Source organism: Cryptotermes secundus, unplaced genomic scaffold (assembly GCF_002891405.2).
Source record: "Cryptotermes secundus unplaced genomic scaffold, Csec_1.0 scaffold470, whole genome shotgun sequence".
Lineage (NCBI taxonomy): Eukaryota > Metazoa > Arthropoda > Insecta > Blattodea > Kalotermitidae > Cryptotermes > Cryptotermes secundus.
This window is the reverse complement of record NW_019739954.1, coordinates 1,269,549-1,275,228: the sequence shown is the minus strand read 5'-3', so window position 1 is coordinate 1,275,228 and position 5,680 is coordinate 1,269,549. Positions and strand designations below refer to the sequence as shown.

At 43.9% G+C, this 5,680-nt stretch overlaps 1 protein-coding gene across 2 annotated transcripts in view; it reads right to left on the bottom strand.

Moving 5' to 3' along the window:
- LOC111872136 (eyes absent homolog 2) overlaps positions 1 to 5,680 on the bottom strand; it is a 539,307-nt gene that overhangs the window by 309,007 nt on the left and 224,620 nt on the right. The gene's annotated exons all lie outside the window — the stretch shown is intronic.

Below are 5,680 nucleotides of genomic sequence, written 5' to 3'. Positions count from 1 at the left end.
AATAATAATAATAATAATAATAATAATAATAGCAGAGGCGTAAATCACATTACACAGCACTGTGGGTGTTACTGCTGATTAAACAGTTCACCATATTAGGACTCACTTGTTCACTCTGCTGGGGTTCCCCACCAAAAGTTTTCTACTTAAAAACGTGTTGGCTGTCCTGTGTGTGTACCAACTGCCGCTGGTCGGATTCAGGAAATGTGCTGATTGTGGCTGGAAGGGGTTATGCGATGCTTTGACATCCGCCGGAAAACGCCGGAAGGGAAACGTATGTTGTGTAAAACTAATGTCATGGAACTGAGCCCTTCTTCAGAAACCGCCAATTGTGCAACTGCTCCAGAAATTCCCAGCTCATTACCGTGTTCACAAGAGCCCTCCACTGGTCCCTATCCTGAGCAACTTAGGTCGTTTATCTAAAGAAGTTCAGGTCCGTGGCCCTTTGTTACATTTCGTTAACAAGACGGTGGGCAGCTTAAGCCCCACGTCCAAGCCCCAAACTGGAAGACCANCTCCATACTTGGAGGGCGTCTCCTCCATCCGCAACCTGAGGGCCCGCCATGCCGTGATGACATGGGACCCACCTAACATGCTACCTTATGTTATGTGGTTAAAAAAATACCTATATACGAGTATATATATGTGTGTGTGTGTGTCTACTGATGTACATAACACGACTTTTTCTTCTTCCACGGGTTATCTAACGACGCTGTTCGTATCTAGAGTGTATACAGCGCCGAATGGTAGAATGGATGAATGAGAAAGATTAGGAAGGAGCGCATAGTGGCCTAATCGAGGTATCCTGGCAATTCCCTTGAGGGACTGAGGAATACCACGAAAAAATCAAGTAAGAACTGGTGACCCGGCTGAGATTCGAACCGAACACGTCCCGAATACGAACCTGGAGAGTTACTGCTATAGCAGTCGGCTGGGTCTCAACACGACTGAACACTGTATCATGACATAAAACTCCATGTTTCACAACAATCTCTTCAGGGGAAGTTCCAGGGTGGAGTCCCGACACTCGAGAACGCACTGAGGCGGCACACTGAACCGCTCTGGCTCGTCTACAGCCCTAAATGGATACCAAATGTGCGGTCCGTGCGGAAATATTATAAGCAGGACAGTCTAGAGAAGTCCAGAGTCGCGCCTAAAAACAAGGTTCTTTGCACAACTGGAATCTTTCCCAGGTTCACACCGGTCCGTGATTTGCGCACGGTATGCATACAATTATAAAACAAAGCCACGCAGGCAACAAGCGGAAGTCATACAAAATCATGAATATGAACATGTTCGCAGTATAGAAAAAAAGTAAGCCGGACAGAAAGTATAAGAGGCTTAAACTTTGCGGCGTTCAGGCTTACGACCGTTCAAGTGACTAAGTTGCCGTTGTAACATAAGTGAGATGGGCATGCTCTGCTTTGCGAAGCCTGTACTGACAGAGAAATTGTGTATATAGTGCACAAGGAAGAATTTTCAATAACACGCTACATGTGCGATAGGTACACTTGACGAAAGGCCAAGCATATTCGTAAGAGACAAACCCATCTACTCGTGAGAGCATGTTACATAAAGACTATTACCCAAACAGTTCAGTTGGGGGGAGGGGGAGGGGAACGTTGGTCGTCGGCCACAAGGGCCTTGGCGCCAAGACGTGCTGACTTGCGATAAACCGCCAGCGTAAAGTAACTCTCACTCTGAAATCTGGAGTCTGCAGTTCGCAGTTGGGAGACAGACCCGTCGGAGGTCGTTGCAGACGGTCGCCCCTGGCGGAGGCGTGGGAGGCGGAGGACCCCCCACTGTTGCAAGTCGTTGCGTAGCAAAGCCGAGTTAGCTGTGAGACAGTCGCCAGCCAGTAAGAACGTGAGCACAGAAGCAGAGGACATTATTGCGACCCGTCACCAGGCAACGACTGATGACACAGCAGACTGAGAAGACTTGGTACGTGCTGTAGTGCACTGCAGATTGTGTTAATTAGCGATAGCGCTATAGTTTCTTGTAGTTACGATATGTAAGTGTTCTCCATATCTCCATTTTTAACATGGTCCAATTTACTGCAGCCTTAGCTGTTCATTAAATTTTCCATCTCTGCTGTGTTCTGTTTCTGTCTCTTGCGTCAACTGTCTAAGAATGACTTTCACATTGTAAAGTTGGCAGTGTTAAAACAGCTTTGATACAAATGAAAATGTGACAAATGAACATCAAGTCCCAATGAGAGATACAAATCATAAAGCACGCATTTGAGTGTTGCCACTTCGCCAGACGCGACATCCGGAGACTATGCGACTGTTCACTTAGTGGCATCAGTCAAGAGGGTCTGCACACGGGGTGGTGTTATTGTACAGCGAATTGAAATTCATGACAACTGATGTTTAAATGGCGAAGGGGCGAGTTATTCAACACAACTTCCGCTACCCTCCTGCTCCTTTATGCGCCCTCTTAGCTTCAACATACGTACAAATACCCCTAACCTCTATTCATCCACCCTCCAGTATGTTGTTACAAAAAGAAACCCCCTCCCCACCAGATTTAAACAATCTCAGAGAATGAATGGAGATATGCTGGATAAAACAGCTAGGCCGAGCGCAGTTATAATGGCAACATGAAACAAGTTACGCCGCGCGCAATCGTGACCTGGCAATAGCAACATAAATCTGCCATTTCGTGCACAATTCTCGTCTTGCAATGGCAACACGGAAGTTGGGCTCTGCGCAATTGTGACCTTGAAAAGGAAACATGAAACAGAGAGGTCGCGCGTAATTCTGGTCTTGGAAAGGCAACACAGAAGTTAAGCTGTGCGCAATTCTGACCTTGAAACATGAAACAGCCATGTCGCGCGTAATTCTGGTCTTGGAAAGGCAACACAGAAGATACGCTGTGCGAAATTCTAACCTTGAAAAGGAAACATGAAACAGCCAGTTCGCGCGTAATTCTGGTCTTGGAATGGCAACACAGAAGTTAGGCTGTGCGCAATTCTGACCTTGGAATGGCAACATAAAACTACCCCTGCCAGGCTCTTCACAATTTACTTCATAAAATTAACATTATAAAAAACAGAGATCACCTACTTCATAACATTAAATCTCTTGACTCTGCCATTCAGTATACTTATATCTTACATGTGATTTTCAGAACAAACACCGAGTATTTCCCTAACAGCATTAACCGACTTGTATTTGTTGGCGAAACACAGTTTTCTGTGAGGTATGAACTAATATGTAAATATTATTTCGATAAATTTATCGCTGACAATTTTGGGTTATTACTCGTATTTTATAACTCTCTCATCTGTTCCATATTGACATATGCTTCCCTGTAAGGGACTATGTTATGCATGTATAAGGGGTAGGCCTTCTCGGCCCTTGCACAGAGACTTACAGTGGTCTATTGTGCTTAACTATGTTATGTAAATAATATAGTCATTTCAAAATACGGGGCTATGCTGCCAACACCTATATAAATAAATTACAGTAATTTCAAAATGAAGTCCTCAAGATAGTAACAAAATTACCGAGGGGTAACACCCATTGTAAACTTACATGAAGAGACGGGAAAGTAACTAATAAGGAGTGATGTCAAAAGGTTAGCGATGGCACTGCATCTAAAGTCTGCAACCATCGAAACAGCCACGATCCCATCGGTAATAAACAGTTGCGTCCCTTATCTCTGCTTGCAAGACAGTCCGCTCGGCAAGGCAAACTTAAATAATATAAATAATACATAAGGAAACAATTGGCTGAAATGGGTCTTTATCATTACCCCAAAGCATACCACAGTCTAGACCCCCCCCCCGTATAAACATTGAAAGAACAGAAAATCCCTTTATAGGTAACCGGAATTCTGAAAGAATCCCAGAACGTCCAGTCTGTCGGCGGCGACACACACCAATTACCTACGCTGGACAATATGGCAGAAAGGAAATGTTCCATGAACTGTAACGTACAATCCTCTGTTGTTTGATGAACAAGTCTCACATAACATCATATCTCCCCCTCCCTTACAGATATTCGAACTCAACAATACGCAAATAATCACAAATATAAATATCTGTATGTTTGTATGCATATATGTGCTATTCTCTTCGTAAATGTAATGCATATCTTTTTGGTGATCTTCCAAAGTATGCACATAAAACGAAAGACATGTCAAAACAAATACGTGCACTTCTTTTATCAAATAAAGCAACAACACAGATGGGGCTAGCGTCTGGGTTCCCGTATTTAATGCCGGGCTATTGGCTAGAAGTCAATTTGCATTCGGAAGGTCCTGCGACCGGCAAATTCCATCAAGGACTACTGTGGTTTCCCTCGGGCCTAGAGCAATTGCTGAGTTGGCACCCAAATTTCACGTTGCACTGCATGCTTCAAATGTAGCCCTCCCAATGTTAGATCAAAATTTCGCCCTAATGTAGCCCTCCCAAAGTTAAATCAAATTTCACTACAATGCAGCCCTTCCAAAGTCATAAAAGAATTTTTCCTATCATATGCATTACCTCTACCAGGACGAGCGAGCACTGACTGGGAACCTTCAAAATCGAAGAAATATTTCTTCCCCCCCCCACATGTAGTGTCAACTTTCTGTGTAACCTTTGGTATCTTAACCAGACACCACAGGTTACACTGTCACCAGAGGTGATTCTTGAATCTGAACCATTTTATATTCATTTTTCAGAACATACGTCCTCCTCCGCGGCAAAATGAATTCCCAGTCGCGCTACTCGATCTCAGCGTCGGTGGAGTCATGAAGGCAGATCTCAGCACTGTGACCCACAATTAATTTGGTTTTGTGTTACACACAGACCCTAGCGTGACCAGGCAGCCATCTCTAATTTAACCCGAGATCGTTCATTAGTCTCTGGTTTTTGTGTGAAGCCTCCAAGTCCCGTCCAGCGAGCTTGCGTACGCCTCTTAAGACCGACTGGTCTCGCAGTAGCAGAGGGATACGATAGGACAAAACGTTTCTGCCTTTAAACGCAGTTAGTATTACATCCTTTGAAACAGAAATTGTGTAGGACTACGTAAAGCATTTTAATGGTGGTGAACCAGAAACAAAAACGACATGCGAAGCAGGAAATCTCAAACCAACGACGTTAATCATATCTCCTGGGTACTCCATTTACAGGGAATTACAGGAGAAACCACTTCAGAGTCTGTTATATTCCAGCTCATTAAAATCAAGACCTGAATATGAGACATGAACTCTTCATGTTCGAAGTACCATGAACCAGAATGGCACCCTTCGCCATTCGTAAATGAAAACCACTCAGTGAAAATTTTAAAAGCAGGACTCATAAAGAGTATTGGAGACCAGAAGATAAACACTAATGTCCTCCGCTTCCACTCACAAACAGCACGGTGCATCTAAATACTCGCCTTATTTTTCACTACGTTTCAGGAAAGAACTAATAGCACACTTTCCTTCGATACGAGCAGGCCGTGGAGGTCTATAGGGTTGAGACGTCGAGGCTCCCACAGTTTCCAGACAATCGGCTCAAACATGGTGGTGAGTGATACAAATTCCGTCCTAAGTGCAAACAATATATATTTATATGTCTTTGATCTTGTTCTTTCTACACTACATGTTTCGGCCTCTATCGGCCATCATCAGGTGTATACTCTTAACGTTGCTGCCACACTGAACCCAGTCTAAAACTTAACATTTAAAAACACAATGTCAC